Source organism: Peromyscus eremicus, chromosome 5 (assembly GCF_949786415.1).
Source record: "Peromyscus eremicus chromosome 5, PerEre_H2_v1, whole genome shotgun sequence".
In the NCBI taxonomy this organism is placed as follows: domain Eukaryota; kingdom Metazoa; phylum Chordata; class Mammalia; order Rodentia; family Cricetidae; genus Peromyscus; species Peromyscus eremicus.
The window spans coordinates 10,908,229-10,923,800 of record NC_081420.1 but is presented as its reverse complement, the minus strand read 5'-3'; positions in this window follow the sequence as shown (position 1 = coordinate 10,923,800).

Here is a 15,572-nt window from a genome sequence, read left to right as displayed (position 1 = left end):
TAGTTAAGGTGGTTAAAACCTGGATAGATGAGAGGACCTGACTTCAATCCCTGGGACTCATGTGGTATCAGGAGAGAATGGACTTCCCAAGTTGTCCTCTGGCTTCCACATGTGCACTGTGGCACAGACATGTGCCCCTCCCCCCACAGAAAAATAAGTAAATGTAAATTTTAAATGGTTTAAATTGTAAGATTTATGCATATTTCTAATGAAATCCCCATTGTGACATGATTTAAGGTTCAAGAGAATGCACTAAATACCAGCTTGATTACATTTATGATAGTTTACAGTCACCAAATTTCTTTCCTAAATTAGCTTCTTTCCTTTATATAAATGTTAGGGATTAATCTTCTATGTCCCATCCTTGGGCTTCTTAATGGAGATTTTCCTCTGCCTCTGGAGAAAATGGTGTTTCAAAAAGGAAAAACATGGACAAATTACAGAGCAAAGCCTTCAGCATAGATCGAAGGGCACCAATTTTCATTATTAGAAATAAAAGTCAGTATGAATTAGATAATTGGTGGCAGTTCTAAGGAAACGTGCACATCTGAATGCTCACTCTGAAGACCACTAGGGGGCGAACTACACAAGGCAGAGTGGCTACAACTACAAGAAGTCAGACCCCTGCCTGAATCCAAACACCCTCAAGCTGCCTTTTAAGGTTAATCACCCTTCCATCTCTTTTGACTGAAGAAATCTTACATCTGAACTAAATAAAAGTTTCCAATCTGAGGATGTAATAATGATTTGGGAATGTGTGTTATCAACCTGTTCAGAGCTCACACACTGAGCAGAAGTTAAATAAGACATGTGGGAGAGCTAAAGCAATGTGTGCAGTTTTCAGGGCAGACAACTTCTACCATGCATGCAGCCTCTGCACCACAGCATTGGAAGTAAATCATTGCAACAAGGAGAAGGAGCTTTGTAGGCAGAGTTTCTTTGTGTCTCAGCAGCTTCTCCCAAATAACCATTCAGAGACTTATTATTCATTATAAATGTTTGGCCGATAGCTCAGACTGGTTACTAACTAACTCTTACATTTTACATTAAACCATACTTCTTATCTACTAAGTTCTACCACGTGGCTCATGGCTTGTTACGTCATTTTCTACACATCGTGTTCCTCTGCATCTGCTCAAGACTCCTCTGACTCCACCCTCCTCCTTCCCAGAATTCTCTCTGCCCTGAAAATCCTGCCTAGCTATGGGCCAATCAGCTTTTTATTAACAATGAGAGCAATATATGTTTACAGTGTACAAAGATTGTTCCACAGCATTTCCCCTTTTTTGTCTAATTAAAAATGAAAGTTTTAACATTAACATAGTAAAATTACATGCAACAAAAGTTATTAAGAATTACAGTTACAATATCCAGTCCATTTGTATTTGGCAAAATTAGAGAAACACTCTATTATCTATCTTATCTTTGTGAGTCTAAAGTTGTCCATCTAATTTACCTTTTATCATAACTAAGGAAAACTTTAAGTCATAACTAAAGAAAAACTTTAGTTTTTAACTCCATCAAAGATTCCAAAAGGGTCAAATGTTACCTAATGACAGGGACATCTGGCTGCCTAGACAGTAACCCAAAGTTCTGTAACATTGGGGCAACCAACCTTGGCCTACAAGCCTGGTATATATGATAGACATTTCTGAGAAGCAGGGAATTTTGAAGGACTGCTCTGCCTTGTTTTAGCAAAGTTTGGCAGTCATGTTTTTTTGTGTCCTGCTTGTCCAGTTTGGAGAGTATACTGTCAGCAATTGAGGCAAGGGTAGTTTCTTTGCCCAAATGGCTAGCTTTTGCCATAAAGAAAGCAAATGGAGGTTCTTTGATGCCCCTATCCTTTTCTGAAGTAGATTGGTGCTGCCAGGAGCAGATATGTTTCACTGTCAAGAAAAGCCTTATTTATTAAAACATTTTAAATGCCATATTCTGTAGATATTTGAAGTTTTTGAAGACTATCTATCTAAATATATCTGTTTAACCTTGAAAACATATGTAATATGATTACAAGTTTGATTGTTGTAGATGACTAACTACTAACCTGTATTTCTTAAATATACATTATATTTTTAAATGAGCTATAGAAGTACACTACCCCAAACAAGAGTAAAAACAGTATAAAAAATTAAATTTGTATCAATAAACCAAAATCCATACCAATGTAAAATATTTTGAGATTAACAGTTGGGTTTTTTTTACTAAAGTAGATTCAATAATCTACCCTTTTTCCTATCATTCTTATCCACCTTTTTCCTTTAGAAAGAGATCTTTGAATTTAACTCTATTGTTTAGCCTTTTTTTTTCTAAGACCAATAACAATTTGTAAACAACCCCCATTAAATAATAACAAACATTCCTAATCCTTGTTTTGGGAATGTGGATGTTGTTTTCTCTAGACTACTTCCTGCTGTCTGGGGGCATGGGCATCTTTGGGAGACCTTGAGAAAAATCAGAATAATTGTTAAGTCTTGGCTGGAATAATCTGTGAGACTGTATCATCCCAGCCAGCAGCCTTGGACCTGTTCTGGATCGTGGATCACCTGGACCATCCATTTTTATTGGTTCCCTAGCTCTAAAAATACATAAACTTTTAAAGGTAACATACATATCTGAATTAATACAAATATAGATTGTGATAGTACACAAGTCAGCCAAAGATGACTTTTTGTTTTATGTTTGAGCAGGTAAAATATACATCATGTATCTTGTAGTTCTTCTAGGTTTATTATACAGAAAGTAGTCTCCTCCTTCTATGAACACATGAGATACATAAATTGAAAATATAAATCTTACTAGCCCCCAAATTAGGTATTCAAATAAAAATCTAAAAATACACAGAGGATCCGTATGAGGAAAAGCACAAAATTGGGACTGAGGAGTCAGGGTAAACTGCTTCATGTTCCCATAGATAAGAAAACTCAACACTATGATGATGTCAGCTCTTCCCTACTTTAGATTCAGTATAAAAAATTCCACTGTTGTGATGGTTTGAATGAGAACAGCCCTCATAAGCTCATGTATTTGAATGCTTGGTCCCCAGTTGGTAGAAATGTTTAGGAAGGACTAGGAGGTGTGGCCTTGTTGGAAGAGGTATGCCATTGGGGGTGGGCTTGGTAGTTTCAATAGCCCACACCACTCCCAGTGTGCTGCTCCCCTCTGCCTCTTGCTTGTGGATCAAATGTAAACTCTCAGCTACCAATTCAGCACCATGCTTGCCTGTCTGCTGCCCTGCTCACCACTGTGATGGTCAGGGAGCCACCATCTGAGAAGTCAATGCAGTGCTGAGAGCAATGTGGACTACAGAGGCCCAGATGAAGAGACTCCAGAGGGGAACGATATTAGTTCTAGAGGGGCTAGAGACAGTTCTTGTGATATTTTGGCAAAAAAAAAAAAAAGGCCATCTTCTGTCCTTGTCCAAAGAATCTGCCTGAAGCTAAATTGAAAAGCTTTGGACTTTTCAAAAGATAAAGAGAAATACAATAAAGTGAGTGGTACCCTCAGGGCAAGACCTCACCCAGCTATCTTGCAACTTGTGAGAAGAAAAGGCCTTAAGGAATGACTTGTCCCTAAAGAGCAAAAATGAATTAAATCAAATCTTATGTCAATACAATTCAAGAAGGGTCCAGTTTCAGATTTCATCCTAAACAGGCAGCAAAGCTTGGCAACTTTGGTCAAATGGTGATGGCTATAGAGTCAGGAAGGAAACACAAGCAAAGGGGTTGTGGTATCATCCTCTGTGGTTAAGGAAAGCTGCTGAGGCCAGACATATATCAGGAGTGTCTCTGCATGGAGGCCAATGAGAGGCCAATCCGTGAAGCTGTGAAGGTGAATCCTGGATTTTATTGGAGATCTAAAGATGTTGGAGATGCCAGTCACAGGATACCTGCCAAGGAAATCTGATAACAGGGAGTGGAACCAGCCCAAGGGAAAGAAAGATGTTGTAGTCAACAAAGCTGAAAGGACTGGGAGATCTGAATTGGGAGACCTTTGATATCAGACATGAAGATGCAGAGTTTGGAGTTTACCCTGCTGGGTTTTGGTCTTGCTTTGGTCCAGTCTCCCATTTGGAATGGGAATACAAAGCTACAGTATCGCTACAAGCCTATGGAGGGCCAGAGAGTGGAAGGTGGTGCTTTGAATAAACCCCCAGAGGCTCATATGTTTGAGTGCTTGGTCTCCAGTTGGTGGAACTGTTTGGGAGGGATCAGGAGGTGTGGCCTTTTGGAGGAGGTAAGCCACTGGAGGTGGCTTGGAGGTTTCAAAAGCCCAAGGAACGAGGACAAGCCTCTCTGTGGGGGTAGGGGAGGAACAGAACATGGACAAGCCTCTCTGTGGGGGTAGGGGAGGAACAGAACATGGACAAGCCTCTCTGTGGGGGTAGGGGAGGAACAGAACATGGACAAGCCTCTCTGTGGGGGTAGGGGAGGAACAGAACATGGACAAGCCTCTCTGTGGGGGTAGGGGAGGAACAGAACATGGACAAGCCTCTCTGTGGGGGTAGGGGAGGAACAGAACATGGACAAGCCTCTCTGTGGGGGTAGGGGAGGAACAGAACATGGACAAGCCTCTCTGTGGGGGTAGGGGAGGAACAGAACATGGACAAGCCTCTCTGTGGGGGTAGGGGAGGAACAGAACATGGACAAGCCACTACTTCTGACAGAGTGTGCAGGTGGAGTTGATTACAGCAACTGAAGACTCTGGAGGATGGGGAACATGTGAAGGCTGGAGAATGGAGAGTTACTGTCTTGTCACCTCTTCCTACCTCCCCTCCCCCACTCAGGAGCCCTTTGTGACAGGGGTTCTGTGATGCCAGCCTGGGTCCAGCTGCCAACTCCCAGAGAGAACTCTTGGAGAACGACACTATATGATGGAGAATCTTCTCTCTCTTCTTGAAAAACTTGATTCTGCCTGGCTGACTGCACTTCATGGCTGACCCCCAGCTTCACTACTTGGGCAATGGACATGATCCTTGCCTTTGTGTGTGGGCTTCAGCTCTTCCACATATTATTCCTTCTCAATCTTATCTCACCCTCACCTCCACAAGCAGAGAAGACCACCCCCCAAAAGGTAAGAATGCATTAGCCCCAAACTAACTGAAAATAGTTCCCTCTCTCTGCTTTAATACGCCTTGACCACTCTGGGAGGCCTACCTCAGGCCCCTGCTGGTACCAGGTAGCTGCCACAACCTGGTGCCATGCCAACTCATCACACAGTAAGTCCATGTAAGATCTTCCATGTCTCAGCCTCCAGGAGGCCTCATTCTGGATAGGCCTCACACACAGGCAGATAGAGGCTGGAGAACCCTCTTTCATCAACCCTGATATCTAGTATAGGCTGGAAATTCAGGTTAGTAATAATGTCGAAATTTGGAACTTCAGATTAGTAATAGTGTCGACGTTTGGAAATTTGGAAGTTTGAAAGGGGAAAGGCAAAGAAAGATGAGACCACCCATGCCTTGGGCTGTATGGACAACATGCTACAGTCCTGGAGCAGCCAGCAGGCCACCATCAGAACCTGCAAATCAGAGACGGTTTCAGGTCATCAGCAGTTCTTTTATTAAAAGGCCATGGACAACAATGTGAAAGAGAAAAACAGCCAGCTTTTCTGGGGCTTCCCCTTTCTTCACAGTGAGTCCCTTGTGGCCACTGTCAACATGGCAGGGTCCCCACTAGAGGCCCCCTCCATCTTATTCAATGCTTGCATGTCAACACAAGTTTAGACTAAAGTACCTCCACAGCTCTCTTCTCCAAAGCCCTACCTTCATCACTTTTGAATCCAAAGTTATCTGGGTCCCATCTCCCATTCCAACCAGCAGCTGGAATAAAAACCCAGGGCTGTGACCCATCCTCTCTCCCAAAGCTACCACACCATTCACCTCCAATTAGGGATTTTGGGGCTTCTTGCCCTATGCTTTCAAGATGCCAATTTATCGTTCCACCTGCTGTTCCACACCTGGAGTGACCAGCATTTGAAAAAGCACCAAGAAAGTAGGCGTGATTTACTGGTCATCGTTGAAAAGGACAGGAAGCTTTTAATCAATTCACTTCCAATAATTGCACCTCCCAAGGCCAGGGGTCTTTTGCTCATCTACCCTGGGATTTCATTAACCTCAAGCTCCAGGAGCAGCTGGAATGACACTTCAAAAAGAGATTCAAACAACACCAATGGACCCACAAGAACTGGCTGTCTCTGGATCTGAGGAAGTCTTTAGACAAAGTCCCAGGGATGGGTCAGGCAGAAGTTGATCACAGAACCTCATGTTCCTCAGCACTGGGAGATGAAAGCAGCCTTCACGCACAGTGTGTCTCATCACAGGGTCCAGGGACATGCCACCTGCGGAAGGACCTGACAAACGGTCTGGGAAGAGCTCTGAAAGGTCTGTACAGGAGCCCAGAAGGTTACCTAGGCAAAGTTCTCGAGGCTGTCTCTGGACAGAGGAGGAAAGTTGCCATGTGAGACAGTTGAGAAGTGATGCTCCAAGTGTTTCCCCAGTGGGACCAACAAGGAGCCGCTGGAAGGTACCCCAAATAAACACTCAAGTAGCAAATGGAGGCATACTAAGGGCAGTAAAGTTCCGGTGGGCATTTGTCGTGGAATACGATACATCTGGACCATGCATTGGTCCCTCCTGAAAAGTTAAAGACAAATATGGAAACTTGTAAAAATCCATCCTTGAGTGATTGGACCACCTGCAATAAAACTTCTAGTGGGTCTTCCTTCCCAGATCCTGGCACTCAGAAGGTGCTGGAAACACATCTTACAAGACGCCTGGTGAGGCACAGATGGGGACTGCCCCTCAGAGGCCTCAAGATCATACATGTTTTCAACATAAAGGGCTACAGCATTGCCCTTTCCATAGTCCTCCAACTCTTCTTTGTCCTTCTGGGACTCTAGAGAGAACTCCATTGTGAAAACAGCCAGTGTCTTGGGAGAACCTTTTCCGAACAGCCTAGAAGGAGAAAGTGAGGAAAACAACTTCCACTATGGAATCTCTTTCCACACAGAACCCTCCTTCTGACCTCCAGTTTGAAATCTGGAGAGAGACTCCACCTAGTGACAACTCTGAGCCCTCTGAGGCCCCTACAACTGTCCAGGGGAACAGTATGACTTCTCTGTCCACCTCACAAAGTCTTGTGGGCAGAGTTGGCACCATGATGTGGTTCTTGGATCTTGGGCAGGCAACCCAGAGCCAAATCCAGGCCTAGTCAAGGGTATTTAAGAGATATCCGCCATGGGGTGTCAGTTAAGGAAATCAGTGTGGCATCCCAGTCACTAACTAGCATGGACACCAGGGAACTGGAGGAGGCAGAGGAGGAAGAGTCTATACATGTTTTTAACATGAACAAGGCTACAGCTTTGCCCTCTCCATAGCCCTCCAATTCTTCTTTGTCCTTCTGGGACTCTAGAGATGACTAAATTGTGAAAACAGCCAGTGTCCTGGGAGAACATTTTCAGAAAGGCCAGATGAGAAAGTGAGGAAAACAACTTCCACTATGGAATCTCTTTCCACACAGAACTCTCCTTCTGCCTCCCAGCTCAGATTCCTGAGAGAGACTCCACCTAGTGATAACTCTGGGCCCTCTGAAGCCCCTACAACTGTCGAGGAGGACAATATGACTTCTCTGTCCACCTCACAAAATCCTGTGGGCAGAGACTGGCACAGTGATATGGTTCTTAGATCTTGGATAAGCAACCCAGAGCCAAATCTAGGCCTAGTGAAGGGTGCCTATGAGTCACAGGAGAGTGAGGGTGTGGCTTTAAGAGATAATCTACCAAAAGGTGTCAGTTCTGAAGATCAATGTGGCATCCCAGTCACCAAGTAGCAGGGACATCCGGGAACTAGAGGAGGCAGAGGAGGAACGGTCCTGTGACTGTGTACTCATCATGGAAGCTGGGAAGATGGTCAACTCTGAAATCAACCATCAACATCCAAGGGATTCAGAATCCCTGGAGCCCAGTGAAAGTCCATCCCCTTCTAGGACTATTTTCAGGATCACACCTCAATGCTCAGTAACTGGAAAATTCTTTCAAGACTGTGCACCCAAGATTCCACTTGCTGTAGATATCCTGGCTTCCAGGGCCTCCCAGTCCATCTACAAACAAGTTAACCTCCTAGGACAGGTAGGTACCATTTCATGGCAACAGAATGGAATGTCCCCAAGATTTCCAAACAAAAAGGAGGAATATAGAAGTCCCAGGCAGGATGTATGGCTTCCCTAATTACAGAGACGTTTGGGGACAGGATAGATTAAAAAAAAAAATTAACATGTCAGTTTTGAATTCAAAGGCAAACTACAGGAGAATTCCCCTCAAAAAGTCAAGGCCTTATGTGGTGATATTTTATTTGTATGTTAATAAAGTTTGCCTGGAGATCAGAGGAAATAGCAAGCCATTAACACAAAAGTCAGGCAGTGGTAGCACATGCCCTTAAACCAATCACATGGCAAGCAGAGTCTCTATGTGTTCAAGGACACACTAGGGAACAGCCAAGCATGGTGACACACTCCTTTAGTCCCAGCACCAACCATAGAGACCTGGAGGTCTGTACAGACAGGCAGTGACAAGGAAGTGAGGTAGCTGGGCTAAGAGCCAATGAGAGGGCAGAACAGCAAGGCAATAAAGGCGTGAGTAGACAGGAAGTAACTCACTTTTGGGAGCTGCAGAGCTGGTGAGATAAGGTGGTTGGTGGCTCTCACTATTTCCCTGATCTCTAAGGCTTTCACCCCTGTGTTTGGCTCCATGTTTTTTCTTTAATAAGACCCTTTAAAATTTGTCTACAGCCTTTTCACTCACAAAATAAAGCTGAGGATGAGTTGTGAACAGAGTATTCCTACCCCAACAGGCCGCTAAAGCACAAGACCTCATGACCTTTGTCCTGCCAAGGTGGGGGCTAAATCAACCCTGTAAGACCCAAACAAGAAGGGGTTGGGGATTTAACTCAGTGGTAGAGCGCTTGCCTGGCAAGCACAAGGCCCTGGGTTCGGTCCTCAGCTCTGAAGAAAAAAATAAAATAAAAACAAAAAAACCACCCAAACAAGAAGTCTTTAAGTCAACCCTGTAGGACCCTACCCTAAGGGCCAGCTCATCATGTCTTCCTCATTTTCTTTAACCTGTCCTTTGTGTAGTTGTGTACAGAGGCAACAGAGAGCCACCTCAATGTCTTCACAAGTCACAAAGTAGGCACAATGATGAGGACGGTTGTGTGGCATCCTTGAATGAAAAGCAGGACAATCATGACCTCTGGGAATAAAGGACCTGGAGATCCTAGGGACCCCCTGCTCACCTCAATGTTGGCTGCCAACAAGCTGAGTTCTCCAGGCCCTTCCACCTCAGCCTGGATGACAAAGCAGTGTCACCCTGTCCTATGGCTGCCTTCAATGCCAGAACAGTGGCCTGGATGAAATGGACAACTTTTCATGAAGGTGGCAGCTGCAGAGTGGTGGCTGACAGTCTCATGACTCCTGGTCATTTGCCATTCCTTCTGGTCACGAAAAGACAGTACCCATCTGACTGTGGGCATGATGAGCCTCAGGAGGAAGGGAGGAAATAAAAAGGTTAGAGCCAAGGTAGGAGGCCATGTAATATGAAGATGCCCTAAAAGTTTCCATGCAGGGGAAGCCCCAGCCCTCCCAGTACAGACGTTGACATCAGTGTCTGAGCCACTCACCTTGGCCTCACCCCAGGATCTCCACCACTGACTGGAGGAGCCCGCTAGCTTAAAACAATTTGAAACAAATCCTGCAAGGGTGGAAGGTGAGCTTCCTAACAGCACGACTAATAAGCTACATGTTCTTACCTTCTGAATTCCAGAGACGGGCTGCTGGAAAGGCCACTCACAGCCTGGTGGTCTTTGCACACACACACACACTGCCAGCACTACTCCCAAGGGAAAGGAGGACACCTGAAAGGGTTGAGGGGATACACTGTGGCCACACAGCACCTCATTCTAGGCCTCCAGCTCTTGCCTTCCCATGAGAGCAGCAGAAAAGGCCATCTCACAAGGTTGGTTCACACAGTGGAAGGGACTTGTCCAAAGTGCAGGTGCTCTTTGGATCTCTGGGCAGGCCAAAAGGGTCCCTTCCTGGGCCTCACTTGGCTTCCTCCCCAGGTTTCCTTGTCCCAGTCTCTGTTCTCTTTGAAACAAGTGGTCTAACTGCATATAAGAGCAGCCAATTCCCAGGGTACCCTGCACTGTTCCTCACAGAAGGCAGTCAACAGCTCCAGCTGGTAGAAAACCTTGTTTCAGAAGGTCCCACCAAGGTAGAGGACATGGACATGGGGCCTGTTCCAACACACTTTCCGAGACTACATGTGATACTCAGCAGCTCTTTAGGAGTGGATATGGAACCCACAGGCTCTTCTCAGTTGGCCCCCATCAATGACTGCAGTCTCTACAGTAGTCCCAGAAGCCAGAGTGAAGCCAGGACACTGAGGCTGGCACTTCTGGGTCCTCTCAGGAACCCAGGAGGCACATTTGGGTCCAGCAAAGACTCAGGAGTGGGTCCCAGGAGTCCTCAGGGTACAAGTGCTGGAGACAGTGGTACAACTGGAGACCAGGCGGCAGCAGGAATGCTTATGCCACTGTCAGCCCTGTCAACTATAATGGACATATCCTAGACCTGGAGAACCTCAGAGACCTCTACAGTCATTCTCACTGACAGACCCCCAAAGAGATCTCCACAGAGTCCCAGATACACATCCACACTGAGAAACATCCCAGAATTCCAGAAACCACTCCTAGAGACCTTCAGGGATCAAAACAGAGATCCCCAAATGTCTCCATAGAGAGTTCCACACAGAACCCAACAGAAGTAAGTTGCTACAGAGTCCTTGGCAGAAATCCACAGAAAGAGATCCTCCGAAATCCTTTCCAGAGATTCAACGAGACACTTTCACAGTCTTCCCCAACACAAAAACTACACACTGTTTAAGCCTGACAGAAATCCACATTGACATTCTAGAGTCCTTGAGATCTTCACAGACCCTCCCACACTTCCACACAGATGTCCACAGACATTTGCAGACAACCACACAGTCAGACAGTAGTGACTAATGATATCTGTAAAGGCCCTGGGAGAAAGCCACAGAGACACACAAAAGCCCTTCCAGGAAGATTGTTACTGGCATATACAAAGAGATTCTCAGAAGTCTACCCTGCCCTCCACAGGCATGCACACAGAAACCCACACACAGACCTCTACTAAGACCCTCACAGAGACATCACTCACACACTCTCAAAAACACAGAAATACTCCCACAAGTTCCACACTGAAGCCCTAACAAAGACCCCCAAAGAGACTTCTGACAGTCGATACATCTTACAACATGCAAAAGTGACAAAGTTCAGAGTCTTCACTGAGTTTTCAAAGAGTCTTTTAATAGAGACACTAAGGGAAACCTCAGAAACTTCCTACAGCCCTAAGGTAGAGATGTCACTGGGTGGCCTCTCGGTGCCGCACAGCACTCTCTCACAGGATATCAACAGCCTTTCAGACCTCATACAGCACCCTCAGAAAGACGACCATATAGACACCACCCCCCAGAGATTATGTTCCTTTAGCCTCCCCAAGATCTGCTGCATGTGACATTTAAAATGTTTAAGTTTTCTACAGTGAATGGCAAACACTCCCTACAGTGACCATTGAAGTCTCCAAAGCATGATGGGCCCCACAACGGTGATTCCACCTGGATTGCAATTATGTGGCTAAGCTGACAAACACCATCCAAAGATCAGCTCTGGACTACAAACTGCTCATGACAATCTCAAGACAGTTAAGATGGTCCAGCCTCTTGGACTACTCCATCCAGGACTTCAGATAGCCTTGCACTGTCCTGTCATACCAGACTGACAACAGCTGGATTCCCCAGGACTTGACCATTATCTCTATTACTCAGGGTCCCCTAAAGATGCCAGTGCCCCACGTTAGTAGGAAACTATGGTGATATTTCATTTGTGCTGAAATGTGATTTTATTTGTATGTTAATAAAGAGATTTGCCTGGGGGTCAGAGTTAATAGCAAGCCATAGCAGAAGCCAGACAGTGGTGGTGTACACCTTTAATCCCGATCACATGACAGGCAGATCTCTGTGTGTTCAAGGATACAGCCAGCATGGAGACACACGCCTTTAATCCCTTTAATTGCAATAGCAACCATAGAGACCTAGAGGTCTGTATAGACAGGTAGTGACAAGGAGGTCATGTGGTTGGGTTTACAACCAATGAGAAGGCAGAACAGAAAGTCAATAAAAAGACAGATACACAGGAAGCAGGTCTCCTTCGGAGAGGAAGGACAGCAGCGGCAGCGAGGGGTAAGAAAGGGTTTCTCTGCTCTTAGCTACTGCTCTGACCTCTTGGGCTTTTAACTCTGCATTTGGCTCTGCGTTTCTTATTTAATAAGACTGTTACATCTACAGGAAACGATGTAGAAGCCATTCCCAAGAGGTGAGGTGGGTGGTTTTGGCCATTCAATGGATTACAGATGTGTGTCATCATTCAGGGGGGCTGTTTGCAAGTGTTACTGCTCATGGTCAAGACAACATTCTTCAAAGGAGGTCAGACAGCTGACAGTATGCTGTCCAAACTGGACTAGCAGGACACACAAAAAAGTGACCGCCAAACTTTCAAAGACAGGGTCGGACAGTCCTTCACAATTTCCTGCTTCAGAAAAGTCTGTCAGATATTCTAGGCCTGTAGGCCAAAGATGGATGCCCCAACACTACAGAGGAACTTTGGGTGACTGTCCAGGCAGTCAGCAGTTTCTATTATTTCTCTTAGTTTCAGAAGTCGCTTGCTATGCACTTCCTCCTTACTCAGGTAATATTATATCCCTCTCAGGTCTTTGATGGAATTGAAGACTAGACAGTTACTGTTACAGTACTCCCGAATCATGGTAAAAGGTAAATTAGGTACAAAACTGTGGACTCTGCAGGAGAGGACAGCTAATGGAGTAATCTTTCTAAATTTGCCAATTACATATGGACAGGACATTGAGAATGTATTTCTCACTTGATAATTGAACTTGTAAGTAGTTTCAGTTTTGTTAAGGTTATTACCTTTCCTTTCTGTTTTGGAAATACTTGATTTTTTTTTAACTGTTTATAGTGTTTTACTGTGTTAGAGTTAGAACCTTTCCTTTTTCATTAGAAAATTAAAGGAGAAATGTTACAGGAATTCTGTTTATGCCCTGGTCCATTATCTAATTAAACAGAGCATTTGGTGCAAGTGATGGAGTTCACATTCAGCTGGCTGGAAGAGAGAAAGAGTGGCCCTGGGGAAGTAGGCAGGGCCTGAAGGTTCTGTGGTCCTTCAGGAGCCAGAAGGTGAACATTGGTAAGTGCATTATGGCTGTGGTAACCGTCTCAGGTTCTTATATTTGTCCTCGAGTTTTATAATTAATAAACAGTAAAGGAAATCCCTTCGGAGGAGTTTCTCAATCGGTTCTGCATTTCTGGGATCTGCACTGTGACTTTGTACAAAGCATTCAAAGTATTTCAGGTTATGGAAAAGACCCAGGAAATATAAGATGAAACATAGGCACACAATATGCCTAAAGGATGAGCATTATCCCTAGTTTTGGTGACGGTATGGATCCTCCCTAATGTCTATCATTACTTTTATCTTTGTTTTTCTCCACATAGATGTATCTGTAAAGAATGCACTATTTCATTCTGTGGAGTTCTACACTTCACATAGGAAAAGGAATGGTATAGAATCTGGGCCATTTCACTTTCCTTGACTCCATAGTGAGTACATCTGGCTATGCTAACTTCACCTTTCTGTGTCCCAGCAGGACACAGCACACTTGCTTCTTGGCTTAATGAGACATTGTCTCCTGGTTTTGTTAGAACACAATGCAGAGGACTCGTCAGATATCCTGCAGTGTGATATCTACCAGACAGCTGCACTCAAACAAGGGCGAGTTATGTGGGAGTGTTTTTCAAGCTGACACTGGCTTATAGCTCAGCCATAGTTAGCACTATAGTGGACTCACATCTACATGATTCCTTGATATCCACCCATTGTTTAAATTTTGGTTAATTACTAAATCAGAAATACATTCTCATTTTGGTTTAAGTGTTTTCCAAATTAAGACATGAAGATAACCTTTAGGTAGCCAGACTGCCAACAATAAAGTGGGCAAAAGTGTTATTGAACTGGGAGACCCACTGCAAAGACTCCTTTGAGATATGTGTGAGGAGAGGTGGAGGGGAAGGTAGGGAAGGAGAGAAACCTGGGCTCTACAGTCACCCCCTCCCCCCAGATTGTTTCTTTGAAATACTGAAACCATATACAGATGCTCCTCAACTCAAGAGGGGGTCACATGCCAAAAGCCCTCAAGGTATAAATTTTCTTATTTCAAAATGGTATGAACAGACCTATTGAGCATCACAGCTCAGCCCTGCCCAGCTTGTGTCCAGAAGACTTACTTAAATAAATTGCACTTAGGCAAAGCCATGCCACACAAAGCCTAATTTATAATTAAGTGCTCCATGTTGTAATTTATTGAATATGGCACTGAAAGATAGAGAAGTGCCGATAGTTGTGGACTCACCTCATGGGAAAGCTGAAAATACGGCAGAGGACCATGGAAGCCAACCTCTTGTGTCCTCCTCTCAAGTGAGAACAAGTGTCTGGAGTAGAGAGAGGGCGACATGGACAGTGGAATCAGAGAGGAATCAAGTGTTACTCGCTATGGAAAGGGTGAGCCAGAAGCCTGGATGTGGTGTCTATTTAACCTGCAATGTGGAGGCCTGCACCTTTCCAGGAGCCCACAGGGGGGGCGGTGTAGAGTCGGAATTCTAAGGGACCCCTTTGGCTTTCCCTGCCCCTTCAGGGCATTGCTCCTGCACTCCCCTAGCAACCTCCTCCACTTTCTGGTCCCCACAGCCCCCTCCACCCCTCCCTTGTGTTGAACTCTGCTGTCACCATCTCCCCAATGCCAGATGCTGAAGGGCTCTCAGGCCTGGCTACAACCTAGCAATGTGACCCTGAGCGAGAGGTCAGTGGTCCCAGATACTGTGGCTTCTATATTGCCAGGCAATTCAGCTTCCCATTCAAGTTCCAGCAGCCCAGTCACCTCTGAGTTCCCCACAAAAGCCTTGGAGGACACAGACAGGTTCTCTGCTGGTGCCTGGGTGGGGATCCTTACAGGAAAGCACACAGGAATTACATGAACAAGGTCCTCCAGCAGCGCTGCAGACCCGGCAGTTAAACTGCCAAAGAGCTGCAAACCATTCTGAAACTGCCTGATTGGATGCAGGCAGCAGGTCCCAGGCATCATGTGACCCACTGGTAGCTTGTGATTGGTTGAAGCATCATTGCTGTGATTGGTTGGATCAATGGCTACTTTGATAATTTTATCCTGCAATATTAAGCTACTGGTTACACAGTAAGTCAGGTTACAGTTGATTGTGTGGTGGCCATGTGATACAAACTTTATCATCCAAAAAACTGATAAAGGTACAGGCCAAACAAGTCAGAAGCTTAAAGCCTCATTTTGGTCATCCCTTTCCAGTCTTGAGAGACTGACACAAAGCGTGGGTGTGGCCAGAAGGGGGCTGGGCAAGGG